Source organism: Bos javanicus, chromosome 5 (assembly GCF_032452875.1).
Source record: "Bos javanicus breed banteng chromosome 5, ARS-OSU_banteng_1.0, whole genome shotgun sequence".
Taxonomy (NCBI): domain Eukaryota; kingdom Metazoa; phylum Chordata; class Mammalia; order Artiodactyla; family Bovidae; genus Bos; species Bos javanicus.
The window spans coordinates 116,359,654-116,372,592 of record NC_083872.1 but is presented as its reverse complement, the minus strand read 5'-3'; positions in this window follow the sequence as shown (position 1 = coordinate 116,372,592).

Sequence of the window (12,939 nt, the reverse complement as noted above, 5' to 3'; positions counted from 1 at the left end):
GGAACATACATTCTAGTGGCAGGGGATAAATATATGCATCAGGCAATATGTGCTGTGGGAAAAAAATAAAGCAGGAGAGGAGGGAGCAGGAACCATGGAGGAGGGGTGTTCCATTTTATTTAGGGGGCAGAAAGGGCCTTGTCTCAAAAGAAGGTAGCTTTTGAGATGAGTCCCTAAGGAGTTGACAGAGCTGGCCACGGTGATATTCAGAGAAAGAATGACTTAAGCTGAGGGAACAGCTGGTGCAAAGGCCCTGAGGCAGGAGTGTGCTTGGCACGCTCAGTGGATAGCAGGGAAGGGAGCAGGGTTGGAGTGGAATGAGAGGGGGTGGTGGGGGATCAGAAGGTAGAAGAGGAGATCAGAGGGACAGACAACAGGCCATGAGTTCAGCTGGGCCTCGGAAGACAAGCAGCTTCACTCTACTTGAGCTGGAAACCATTGGAGGGTTTGAAGGACAGTCTGACTTGCACTTGAACTTGGTTTCCGGGGCTGCAGTGTTGAGAATACGTGGGCGAGGACAAGGGGAGAAGCAGGGGTGTATCAGTGAGAAGGCTAATGCAGTTATCTACACAGGAGATAGGGCTTAGCCAAGAAGATGGTAAGAAGGGGTCAGATTTTTTATATATGTTGAAGTCCAGCCAACAGGATTTGCTGATGGAATTGGATGCGGGATGAGAGAGAGAGAAAGTCTAAGGATGAAGCCACACGATTTGGCCTGAGCAGCTGGAAGGATGGGTCTGCCGTCGACAGAGTTGGAAAGGAGTTCAGAGGAACAAGTCTGGGATAGAGCTGTCTGGACATAGGCTTTCTGGACACAGGCTTTCTAACCATCTGTTAGCCGTCCAAGCGGAGCTATCAAGTCAGCATTTGAAGCCGAGCCTGGGGCTCAGGGCAGAGGTCAGGCTAGAGAGCTATATTGGAGATCTGTCCCCCACGTCCACTCTCTGAGGTTCTGCTAACCAGCCCTCTGGGCACTCTGTTGGGGGTCTGCCTGTGGGACTTGGGGGTCAACGCCTGGTTCCAGACCTTGAGAAAATCACTCCTATGCCCTAAGTCTCAGTTCCACAACCGGGAAATACAACTAGCAGTACTGCTGTTTAGTCACTGAGTTATGTCTGACTCTTTTGCAACCCCATGGACTGTAGCCCACCAGGCTCCTCTGTCCATGGGATTCTGCAGGCAAGAATACTGGAGTGAGTTGCCGTTCCCTTCTCCAGGGGTCAAACCGGTGTGTCCTATATTGGGAGGTGGATTCTTTACTACTGAGCCACCAGAGAAACCCCAAACTAGCAATAATACACTACAGATTCGTGAAAGTTTTAATCACTGAATATGCCTTGTCAGTACTGCTCTGGCCTCAACGAGCACAGCACCTACAGATGCTATTTTGCTGGGTGTTTTTGTTGTTGCTGCAAGGCCACCACTCTTTGGACCAATGGTTAACTCTGGGCCATATCCCCCTGGCTACATCGAAAGGGACCAGGGTTGGGGCCGTGACCTCTGAACTGCCATTTGAAAGGATGACCTGGTTTAGTCAGACTCCCTGGGCGTGAATTTGAGTTGGGAATGAGGAAACTGGGGCCATCGGTGGTGGATCTGGAGCCAAAAGGCCCTTCTGGGTCACTTTCCACATGAGCAAGCCGAGGACAGCATGACCTTGAGTATGAGACTTCATGGGGGCTGGCTGGACTCTGCTTCCATCCCAGGGAGGCCTGGAAGGCCGTCAAGCCTATCCCCAATCCCCTGAGTTCCGACTGGACATCGGGTCAACAAAGGCGTATTTGTTGAGCCCAAGAGCCTCAGTGGGAACCTTACGGGGTGAGGAGTTCTTGGTCAGCTTGCTGTGGAGGGGATGGCTCCAGCTGCTTCTGTCTCCAGCGGGCTCTGGAATGTTCTGCCCCCAGCAATTGTGGACAATAGGGTTGAAGTCTTTTCGAGCCCTGTTAGAACAAGTGGGTTCGGAAGCTCTCTAGAACTTCTGGTAAAAAAGAGAAGACCCACTAAATCACAGGCCTCCCATTCTCCCACCTCCCTACGCACGTCCACACACTGGGGCCACAGCCAGCACTAGCACTGACCCCGGAGGCGCCGGTCTCATCTTCCATCTGGCAGAAGAAACCAGGGAGGCAGACATCCCACCCACAGGATGAGCGAAACCAGCTTTGCTGGCTCTGGGCAGAGGGGTAACCAGTTTCCAGGATGCGGCAGTATCAACCTGGGGCTGACCCCTGGGCCCCGCGAGGTGGGGGTAAGCACAGAGGGGTAAGCCCCACCCTGAAACTACTTCCTCCTCAGAGCTCGGTCTTGCTCCCAACCAGGCTTATTCCACATTCTTTTCATCCATGTGTTAACATCATGCACACACTCTGGACGTGATCAAGAAGGTGCCTTGTTCGGAAAGTGTACCTAAAAGGCGCCTGCTTCATATCCCACTCCACCCTGCAGACCACCACCTGCCCACATGACGAGGCAAGAAGCAAGGGGACCTGTCATTGCCTCACTGTGCCAACACTGCAGACTGGCTGTCACAGCCCGTTATGCCCACAGCCTCCACGGCAGCCCCGTCTATGTGCCTGGAGAGACCAGAGACGCACGGGGAAGGAGCTGGTGCAGGCCATGCAGAAACGCCCCCTGCTGGTGGACATTGGTGTGGGCAGCCAGCACCCTCACTTGCTGCTGCCTCGTAGCAGGTGTGTTGAGGCCCCTCCTTTGGCCGTCTTGATGGGGCTTGGGTTGGGGGGGGCAGGTCATTGTGTTTCCTCCTGAACATTTCCATCTTTCCAAACAACCGCCCCACACCCTTTGCAGTCAACCTCCGTCCCCTGACCTCAGTAAACATATACTTCTGTTCATTCTAGAGTCTCACACATAGATATTGTATTTCTGTACTTTTGGGGGGTCTGGCATGATGTTTCTGACCATGGTTTCTGATTTATTCACTTTGTTGGGTATATCAGTGATTTGTTTCTTTTACTCAGAGAGTGGTACAGGTGTAACATTTGTTTATCTGATCGCCTGGTGATGACAGTTTTACTGACTGCTGCTGCTGCTGCTGCTAAGTCGCTTCAGTCGTGTCCAACTCTGTGCGACCCCATAGATGGCAGCCCACCAGGCTCCCCCGTCCCTGGGATTCTCCAGGCAATAATACTGGAGTGGGTTGCCATTTCCTTCTCCAATGCATGAAAGTGAAAATTCAAAGTGAAGTTGCTCAGTCGTGTCCAACTCTTCAAGACCCCATGGACTGCAGCCTACCAGGCTCCTCTGCCCACGGGATTTTCCAGGCAAGAGTACTAGAGTGGGGTGCCATTGCCTTCTCCGTTACTGACTGCAGTTTTTCGCTATTATGAATCATGATGCTATGAGCCCTACTGTAAAAGTCTTTTTGTGGACATGATTTTATTTCTCTTGCAATAGTTGGTCATAGCCTAAATGTATGGTTACTTTGTTAAATGTTGAATATGTGGTTAAATGTATTGTTAAATGTACATCAACTACGTGAAAACTGCCTCTTTTCCACCAATAACGAATTACAGTTCCAGTTGCTCTGCATCTTGACAATCACTTGGTATAAATTTTTAAATAATTTTAGCCATTCTAGTGCATATAGTGATGGTAACTCATGGGCTTTTGAAACATTGAGATACAGTTTACATACCATAATACTCACCCTTTTAAAGTATACAATTCAATGGTTTTTAATATATTCACAGAGTCATGCAACCTTCACAACTATCTAATTTCAGAACATTTTCATCACTCCAAAATCCTTTAGTTCCTGGAAGAATGCTAACCTGCTTTCTGTCTCCGTGGATTGCCTATTCTGAACGTTTCCTGTGGACCGAATGATAAAATGCGGCATTCTGTGTCTAGATTCTCTCAGTACACTGTCTTCAGTGTGGGTCTGCACGGTGGCAGTCAGGCTTCATTCCTCTTTATGGCCAAATAATACTCTGCTGTGTGTATACACAGACACATTTTGTTTACACATTCCTCGTCAATGGACATTTGTTTGTTTTTTTTTTTTTCACTTTTTGGCTACTGTGAATAAAGCTGCTCTCAATATTCATGTACAAGGTTTTGTTTTTATTTTTATTCTATTTAATAGTTTTTGGCAATGCCTTGCAGCATGTGGGATCTTAGTTCCCTGACCTGGGGTCAAACCCACATCCCCTGCACTGGAAGCATGGAGTGTTGGTCACTGGACTGCTGGGGAAGTACAGGTGTTTGATGGGGATGTTTTTACTTCTACTGGGCATACACCTAGGAGTGGGGCTGGTGGGTCACGCTGTAACTCTGCTCCACAAACTCAGCTTCCCTGACCCTGAGCTCTGCCTCCTCAGCTCAGCTCAGCTCAGTGAGTGCGCTCTGCTTGGTGGGGTTGGGAGGGTGTCGCCTCCCCCTGCGGAGGTACGGCCACGCCTCTAGGAGGAAGTCCTGAGTGATTGTACAGCTCACTTTGTTCCCTTCCCTTGGCGATCTCAGTCTTGTGCAGTCTGTTGTCCAGCGTCTGAAAGCTGTGGTTTTATTTTGTCCAATTTTCTGTTGTTTATAGCAGAAGAGATAGTCAATTATTCCATTGAGTCTGGAAGCAGAAGACCCATATTTAACATACCTCTATCTGATACCTTCAACATCTAGTTCTAAGAGGACTTCCCTGGTAATCTAGTGGTTAAGAATCCACCTTCTAATGCAGGGGATGCGAGTTCGATCCCTGGTCGGGGAAATAAGATCCCACATTGCCAAGGAGCTACGGAGGCCCCGTGCTGCAACTAGACAGAAGCCCCTGAGCCACGGGAGGAGCCCGCCTGCCACAACTAAGACCCAACTCAGCTGGAAATAATTAAATATTTTAAAAAAATAATAAAGTTCTAGGGAGACTTAAATATGGGTGGTTGTTTCGGCTGACACTCACGGCACTCTGTTTAACTGTACGTTTTTTTCTGTTTGTGTGAGCTTGTCTTTGGTCAAGTTTAATCTGGGAAGGAATCAGAAGTCTAAACTGGGATTGCTTCTTCCAGAGCTTACTTGTCTTTGCTTCTACTAGGTACCATGGATGCAAAATTAATCCGAGAACACTTAAATTTTTTCTGCTGGGGATTTTTCTAACCTGTTAGAAAAATTAAAACTCTGGGGCTCTGTAAGAGTGAGCATATTGGGTGTGAATTCTCAAGAACCACCATCACCACCACCATCACCATCAAAACCACCACATGGTCACTCTCTCAGCCACAGTGAAGACTCATTGCTTTCCAGCATTTTCTCTAAGGGTGTAGCCACCTTCCAAAGTCTCAGAGGTCTCAATTTTGATGCTCTGCCTTAATGAGAGTCTCTTTAATGAAACCATTAATCCCCAAAGCTCTAGGTTCCTGTTACCAGCCTTTGTCACCAGAGCAGCTCTAACTTCTATTTCTTGTTACTGGCCACTGTTCTGCTTTCAGTCTGCTGTTCCTTATTGTGTGTGAGCACATTTTTCATGGTTTCATTTACCCTCTTGTGAGCGCAGCAATGCATATAAAATGCTTGGTATAATTTATCGAGGATCTAGTTGAGTTGTAGTGGGTGGATTTTTTAGGATATTCAATCTGACATATTCATCATTCTTTGGAGGCATAAATCCTCCACATCAGTGACTTCATCTGCAAAGAATGGAGACAATCTGATTTCTGAGGATTGTTGCAAGGAATGGAAATATGCGAAAGGAATGTATACTCAACATAGCACTTGGCACAGATGGAGACTGCCCGCGGCACCCGTTCTGGGGGTTTGTTGCTTGAACTGGGGCTCTCTCTGAGGACAGACGGCCTGACCACTGAAGCAGGGGTCTGCAGGAGCCAGGTTTGAATCCCCACCCTGCTCTTCTTATGCTCCGATATTATTTACCGCTCTAAACCTCATTCTCTGTAAACTCAGGTAATAGACAGCTGCTTATCTCACAAGTCTGTTACAAAGCTCCAGTGACATCATGTCAGTTGACTGTGGTCTACAATGCTGCCTGGAGACGCCAGCGGTTATTAGCTGGTAGGACTGGAGGGAGAGCGATGGCTTTTGAAGGCGCAGTGCTCTGTGTCCATGAAACGGGACTGGCTGGCAATGTTACTGAGTCCCAGCTTGTACTGCTGGCTGCTCTACGGGCCAGTAAATCAAGAGACGAGTTGCTGGGGCAAGAAGTAGGGACTCGACTTGAAAAGCCAGCAGGCTGAGATCATGGTGGACTCCTGTCCCAAAGATCCAACTTGCCTGAGTTAGAAGTCAGGCAAAAAGTCGGACACGACTGAGCGACTGAACTGAACTGAACTGAACTTCTTTTCTACTAAAAGGGGAGGGGAGTAAAGTCAAACACTTCCTGGTTCTCATCAGCCTCCGGGGGGTGGGGGTGGGGGGGGGGAGTGTGAATTTCTTCCTCCTGCTATCATTTACAGGCCTGAGACAGGCCTGGGACCTGGGACTCTTTGCTGCCTTGCTTGCGTCTGGACACACCCCTCCTCTAGCAACAAAACGCAAAGAAAATACACAGACTAAAAATAACTGCGTGCTATGCAATTAAGGCAAATTCTGGACAAAAGAATACAAAGAGACCAAAAACCCAAGCGCTACTTTGAAAAGTCCGGAGCAAAAGCAAAGGGGTAGCAGAAAACAAGGTCTTGTGCGTACTCCCTGCACTAAATGTCAGCTAAGGGGGTACGACCCCCTGAGCCGCCCCTCCCGCCTCTCCCCTGGGCACACCCTGCGCCGCCCTTCAGGGAGCGAGTCAGCAAGGGAACTGTTGTTTGTTCTTACCCCCCACTGCTGCAGCAGGGCCCCCAGTAAAGTCTCGCCTGAATTTCCTGTCTGGCCTCTGATCAAGTTCTATTGATTATAGAGGGCAACGAGAGCTTGGGTGGCTCAGTGGCAAAGAATCTGCCTGCCAGTGCAGGAGACTTCAGACACACGGGTTCGATCCCTGGGTTGGGAAGATCTCTGGAGTAGGAAATGGCAACCTGCTCCAGTATTCTTGCCTGGGAAATCCCACGGACAGAGGAGCCTGGTGGGCTACAATCATTGGGGTCGCAGAGTCAGACACAGCTGGGCAATTGAGCAGAGCACAGCAGCAAGGGGGCCAAGAACCCCGGCCAGTAACAGCTGGGCCTGGTCAGGAGGGTTCCTGTGAGCTAAACAAAGGTATTTTAGTTTCATGCTCCTTCCCTGGGAGGCAGGATTCCCGGAGATGGGCCATTATGTGTAATTTAAGCTCGTAGGCAGCATCCCTTTAGTGATTAACTTGGATAGAACACAAAGCTTCTTCCCTAGTTCAGTAGCAAAGAGTGGTAGGGAACACTCAGGGTAAGGAGAGGGATGGTGAACTAGTCTCTCTGGGTCTGAAACCAGCTCCGCCCACAGCTAGCTGCTTGACCTCCGCCCTTCGGCTTCCTCATCTGTAAAAGGAGGGTAAATAGCGACCATGCGACCATGCGGTTGTTGTGATGAGCTGACGATCCATGGAACACACTTCCCTGAGTTCCTGCCCAGGCGCATAGTAGGTATTGGGTTCGCAGGAACAGCTCCCATATTGGGGGACATTTGGAAGCCAAAGGAACGTGGCCCACGCATGACTGGGCTGTCAGAGATGATGGAGGAGCATTTTACACTTCAGCTATGTGAACCAAGTGTGAACTTGGCCATGAGAGCTGCAATTTTCATATTTGGAAAACAGACAAAAGCAAGAGAAAAACACTCAGCAGAGGCAAGAAGATTCGCCAAAAGTTTTAAAAATAATTGCGTCGAATGATTTCACACCAGCCTCTCATGCTGAGGATATATGTTTTCCTGTAGAAAATGCTTATTAAAAACTGGATGAGAATCTTGGAAGAGCAGATGATACAAAAGGGCCAAGTTCTGCAGGCAATGGTGTGGGCAAGAACCAATGAAAACTCTTTCCATTTGGAACACAGTTTTTAGAGGGTACGAACCGATGCACAAGTTATACATATAACATCTGAGCAGGTAAGGAGGTACCGACATAAAAACATGCCTCCAAATTATTTCTTTGGTCAATCTATCCTTTAGCAAAGTCAGAAGTGGTGAGCCCTGAGTGGTGACAAGTAACAGCAACATAATTTTACTAGGTTTTCCTAAAGGAGGGCAGGCCAGAAGAAATAGGCTGGGGAAGACACTAGTAAAAACACCGAGAAGTAAAATAACAAGTTTCTGATGTGTGTTTGTGCAAAGACAGAAATTATTGAACACACTGTGTGTGTGCAACTTCTGTTTCTGTTACCTCATCAGTGTGTGTACGCGTGCTAAGACACTTCAGTCGTGTCCGGCTTTTGCGACTCCATGGACTGTACCCTGCCAGGTTCCTCTGTCCATGGGATTTTCCAGGCAAGAATACTAGAGTGGGTTCCCAGGCCCTTCTCTAGGGGGTCTTTCCGATCCAGGGATTGAACCTGCGTCTCTTATGTCTCCTGCATTGGCAGGCGGGTTCTTTACCTCATCAATAAATGTGTTCTATTGGTGAAGTCTCTATTTGCCATTAAGATACTACACAGTGTTTAGGTAAAAAATAAAATGACACTAAGCTTGAAAAAAAAAACAGATACTGTGCAGTGTTTAGGGTCTTGATTGTTCAAAGATTCTTGCTATTACATCACCCTCCACAAATTGATTCTGGGACAAAGCAGGATCAGGGCAAGAGGACCCAGACAGGAGTAAAGGTGCAAGGACCTCCCTGACCACCCGTGGCTGAGATTCCATGCTTCCAAGGCAGGGGGCGCAGGTTCAATCCCTGGTCGGGGAACTGAGATTTCACATGTCGCAAGGCGTGGCCAATAAATAACAGTTCGAGTCTATATTACGCAATCATGAAGCGCTGCATGTGCTTTTTCTCCATTGGGCCATCTGTAAAATAGGGATAGGAGGAAAGACAAGGGAATTTGGCTCTGGGATTATATACCCTGTGCTCAGTCATATCCACCACTAGAGCATCATATAAAATAGCTCTACTGCCCTAAAAAGTCTCTGTGCTCCCCTTCCAGCCCCACCCCAAAATCCCTGGCATCCATTGAATATTATTATTATTATTATTGACTGTGTTGGGTCTTTGTTGCTGCACCGAGCGTGGGCTACCTCTAGTTACAGCAAGTGGGGGCTACTCTTTGCTGCGGTGTGCAGGCTTCTCATCGCGGGGCTTCTCTTGTTGCAGAGCTCGGGCTCCAGGTGTGGGGGCTTTACTCATTGGCTTAGTTGTCCCACGGCATGTGGGATTTCAGCTTCCCAAGCAGGGATCAAACCTGCGTCCCCTGCGTTGGCAGGTGGATTCTTAACCACTGAACCATCAGAGAAGCCTTCAGAGTCTGGTCTCTTCAGATTGGCCTCTTTCGCTCTGTGATAAGCATCTAAGGCTCCTTCATGTCTTCTTGGGGCTTCCCTTGTAGCTCAGTCAGTAAAGAATCTGCCTGCAACGCAGGAGAGACATGGGTTTGATCCGTTGGTCAGGAAGATCCCCTGGAGAAGGGAATGGTAACCCACTCCAGTGTTCTTGCCTGGAAAATCCCATGGACAGACGAGCCAGGTGGGCTACAGTCCATGGGGTTGCAAGAGTTGGACACGACTGAGCAAGTAGACCACCAGCACCACTTTTCATGTCTTCTTACGGCTTGATAGCTTAAGCAAAGAATAGTATCCCACTGTTTGGCTATACCACTGTCTTCCTGAATATTTGAAAATTTTCACAATAAGTTTTGGGAAACAAATGAAAAAGCAAAAACCCAAACTTCTTGAGTTTGTATGTCTATAGAATCGTAATGGGGCCATTCAGAGGAGCAATGGCGAGGGTCCCACCACGCCTGGACCCTGGCTGTGCTTTCGAAGGAGAGTCAGATTATTCCACCTCTCTTGTTTTCTTTCAGCAGGATGGCAATCGCAACACCCAGTGATGCGCGGGTGTTGCACGAACCTGCCCACCACCGGTGTGCAGTAGCCAATCAGTCACGGGGTTCATTGGCTTTCCTGTCTGGGGATGTACCGTACTGCTGATCACCAGCAGAGGGCGCACTTGAAGCAGGCAAGTGTCCAGTTTTCAAGCTTTGTCTTTGCGGAATACCTTCCGGAAGGATGTGAAATTCAGAGTCAAAACAAGCCTCTCCACTTCCGGCTCGTGATTCCACGAACGTAACTAGTATCACTGCGTGATTCCGAGGCCATAACTAGTATTACTGATGGCTGCAGCGTCCTCCTGGTGCTGTCTCCCTCCTAGCCTGTGCCCACCCCCCACCCCCCACTTCTGGGCCAGGACCTACTTCCATATCTGGGTCTCCCACTAACCTGTACGAGATCCTAGCTTAGGGCCTGGCCCAGCATCCAGAACGTGAAGAACACGCAGTGTGCACTGAATGAACGGACATCACCTTCCATCACTATCTCCCTGCCCCAAAGCAGGAAGATGAACAATCCACAGAGGCTGTCACTCAACCAGTATTCTCCTTGAAGCATGGCTTGTTCAACCCGGACCACAACATTCTTAATAGGATTATCTTGGGAACCACTGGGGCCAGGGGGCCCTCTGTATTCCCCCTGTTAAAGGTTGAATTGTGTCCCTCCCTCGAAAGTTACGTTAGAGTCCTAACCTTTAGTACCTCAGAACGTGACCTTATTTGGAAATAAGGTCATTGTAGATATAATTAGTTTGATGGTGGTTTAGTCGCTAAGTTGTGTCCCACTCTTTTGGCCCTATGGACTATAGCCTGCCAGGCTCCTCTGTCCATGGGATTTCCCAGGTAAGAATAACGCAGTGGGTTGCCATTTCCTTCTCTAATAATGTTTAGGCAAACTTATTATGATGGACCCTAATCAAATATGACTAGTGTCCTTATAAGTGGGCTTTCCAGGTGGCTCAGTGGTAAAAGAACCCACCTGCCAATACAAGAGACACCAGATACTTGAGTTCGATGAGATGCCAGATACTTAAGTTCGATCCCTGCGACGGGGAGATCCCCTGGAGGAGGAAATGGCAACTCACTCCAGTATTCATGCCTGGGAAATCTCATGGACAGAGAAGCCTGGCAGGCTACAGTCCATGGGGTCGCAAGAGTCCGACATGACTTTGCAACCAAGCACAACCACAACCTTAAAAATGAGGAGAATTTGGACGCAGACTCAGCAGAATGAGAACGCCATGTGATGAGGAAGGCATGGATGTGGGTGATGCATCTACAAGCCAGGGATCACCAAAGACCACTGGCAAACCCCCAAAGCTGGGAGAGAGGTCAGGAGCAGGTTCTCCTGCTGACCCGCAGAAGGAAGCAGCTCTGCCAACACCTTCCTCTTGGACTTCACACATTTCTGCTGTTTAAGGCGCCCCCTCCCCTAGTGTGTTGGGACTTTGTTACTGGCGGCCCCAGGAAACTATGCACCCTCAACCCGCTTCCCTAAAGGGGGTCCAGCTCCAACTGATCCATGTGGGAAAACCTAACAAACCTCAGCCAGTGAAGGTTTTTGGGCGTGGGAAGAACGAAGCTGTGTTTAGACACTGACGGAACACGAGCTGAGCTGCTAGCACAGGTGTATCCGGCTCCATCTCGGCTAATGATGACGTGCCACCAAGCGCTGCCCTGATGGTTCAGATGGTAAATAATCTGCCTGCAACACGGGAGATCCAGTTTCGATCCCTGGATCAGCAAGATCCCCTGGAGAAGGAAATGGCAACCCACTCCAGTATTCTTGCCTGGAGAATCCCATGGACAGAGGATTCTGGCGGGCTATAGTCCATGGGGGTCACAAAGAGTTGGACATGACTGAAGTGTATAGAACAACAGCTGCCCCTTGTCACTGGCCATGAGTGTATCAAGAAGCGTACACGGAGGAGGAGCTGTAATTGGGTGTGACCCAGTGATCCTGACCCCATTACTGATGGACAAACTCCCTTCTTAACCCACCCTCCCCCATGTAACTTGCCTCCCTTCACCTCCCCTCTGGCAAATTCCAAATCAGCATTCGAGTCTCCCTTTGGCAGACAGCTAGCTGTCCCCCAGTAGGTCTTCTTCCATCTTTTACACCGTTAGGGAATTGCTGCCTGTCACGTGGTTAGGCAGCTCAGCTTCCCAACCTCCACTGCAGCCAGGCATGGTCACATGACCGCAATCTGACCAATAAGGTGTGAGCAGAGGTGAACCGTCCAGTTCTCGAGAGCCGTGGCCCAGAGGGTGTGCTGCACGTGACCGCATATCCTCTTCCTTCCCGATTTCTCCTCCCGGCCACAGTGTGACGACGTCACGGGACGTGGCAGGGCAGTGAGGCAGCACCAGTCAACTAGGGCTCTGACAAGAGGAGGAAATAAACTTCTGCCTTTTTGGCCATTCTGGTTTTGGGTCTCATTATGGGAGCCAGGGGGCTTCCCAGGGGACTTGGTGAGTAAAGGATCCTCCTGCAGTGCAGGAGACACAGGTTCCATCCCTGGGTCGGGAAGATCCCTTGGAGGAGTGCATGGCAGCCGGCTCCAGTATCCTGGCCTGGAGAATCTCATGGACAGAGGAGCCTGGTGGCTACAGTCCACGGGGTTGCAATGAGTCAGATGCGACTGAAGTGACTGAGCACACACGCACGGGAGCCAGGAGACAGAAGTGCTTGAGAGCCAGATTCTTCGAGTTCGACCCCAGGTCCACCAATTTCCATCAGCGTGACCTCAGGGAAGTCATTTAAAGTGTCTATAGCTCCGGCTCTTCACCTGTGAGTAATGAAAACACCCGCCCCTGGCTGTTGTGAGGGAGCAATTCGTTCATTCCACGTGAAGCAGGTAAAGTGATTCCCGTGGGGACTTCCTGGGCAGTCCAGGGGTGAAGACTCTGTGGGCCCAGTGCATGGGGCCGGGTTCCGACCCTGGCCAGGGAACTAGATGAGAGTTTGCACGCCGAAACTAAAGGCTCCTGTGCGCTGCAACAAAGCATCCCACGTGCTGCAGCTAAGGCC